The following is a 1,526-nucleotide window of genomic DNA, read 5'->3' as shown; positions in this document are numbered from 1 at the left end:
ATTTATTTATTTGTTAAGAGATATTTATTTGTTTGTTAAGAGATTTGTTAAGAGAGCACAAGCGGGGGAGCAGCAGGGAGCGGGAGAAGCCGACTCCCCGCTGAGCAGGGAGCCCGATGCGGGACTCTGTCCCAGCACTCTGGGATCATGACCTGAGCTAAAGGCAGACGCTTAACAGACTGAATAACCCAGGTGTCTCTAAAAAAATTTTTTTTTGTTGAGAGATGCTGCCTGAGGCTGATTGGTACATATAGCAGAGGACACCAGCCCCACACAGCAGCCCATGATTACACCCGTCCTTCCGACCTCACGCTGGCTCTGCTAGACAGAGGCCTCTGCTCTAGAGTCTTCATGGGGCCTGGGCAGATTTGGGGGCCTGAGCTGGAGCTGGAGCCACAGCCTGGACCACGGTTTGAGCCTTGCTCTTGGACTTTGCTGGCAGAGCCTGAGACCCGTGGTGATGCGCACATGAGCACATGCCCGAGGCTCAGGTGGGCAGTGTAGGCAAGTCGATTGAGCTTGTGGTTGACACCCTGTGAGACCTTGAGTCTGACCTCCTTGGGCTGTACGGGAGCCTGGACAGCCCTGATAGTGCATGTTCCTCCGGAACTGGGAGATTCATATCTTTGTGACCAGGGTTTCTCGATGCTGTTTCTGTGCCATTTTCAGAACTGGTTGTACGTGGTGTGGTTCTTGGCCTTGGCCAGGCAGGCACTGAAATCCAAGGTTCCCAAAGTGCCTGGGACCTGAAGAGAAAGAGGGAGGCCACCAGGAGATCGTCAGTCTTGGAGCAAATTTTGATCGGTGAGCTTGTGAGTTAGTGTCACCGGCTGCACTTAGTGGATTTCAGGTATGCCTCCAGAATCGATCGTTCTCAACTTCCTAACGATGCCAATTTAAGAAGAGTAGGGATTGTGCCAGGACATTTCCCCCCAAATAAGGACTTTGCCAAACTATCTTTGCCCCCAAACAAATTTGTTTCCTTTGACTCCATTTCCTTTTCTTCCTGTGTAGTCTTTCCATTCTTCGGTCCAACCAATGTTTACTGAACATCGAATGTGTACCTTGCTTGGCCCTGTGTATGCAGGTGTCAGTGATCTACCGTGGTTCCGGGGGTGGAGAAGAACCTTAAACCAGTGATTGCAATGAAGAACGCTGAGGGTGTTGTGAGAAGACACGTCTCCCACAGGGTCCCATGGAGCCCACCCTCTTTCACTAAAGCCTTTTTCTGTCATCCCGTAAGCATAGCAGAATTTACCTTACAGAGTGTGCGCTTTTTGTGTTTTTTTTGGCTTTTTTTTTTTTAAAGCTTAGTGAATGTAAAGTATCTAATAAGTACCAATCAATTATACTATTGTGAAAAAGCCAATTTTAAAAGCTTTTTATCTATTGACAATTTGAAAATAAAATAGTGTAAATATTTGTAACATGTAGTTCTTTCGCCTGCCAATAAATTAATGCGCTAAATGGCTTCTCAGAAAATAGGCCAACTGACTTCCTTCTCTCTTCTGCTGAATTAAGTAACT

The 1,526-nt window shown here is 47.2% G+C and overlaps 1 pseudogene; it reads right to left on the bottom strand.

Annotated features, from left to right (window-relative positions):
* Positions 1–237: 237 nt before the first annotated feature.
* LOC121100340 lies at positions 238–1,235 on the bottom strand (annotated as a pseudogene).
* Between the last annotated feature and the right edge of the window lie 291 nt (positions 1,236–1,526).

The sequence above is a fragment of the Ursus maritimus genome, unplaced genomic scaffold, assembly GCF_017311325.1.
Source record: "Ursus maritimus isolate PB19 unplaced genomic scaffold, ASM1731132v1 scaffold_10, whole genome shotgun sequence".
NCBI classification, from domain to species: Eukaryota; Metazoa; Chordata; class Mammalia; order Carnivora; family Ursidae; genus Ursus; species Ursus maritimus.
The sequence above is the reverse complement of the archived record's forward strand: the minus strand, read 5'-3'. Positions and strand labels throughout refer to the sequence as shown.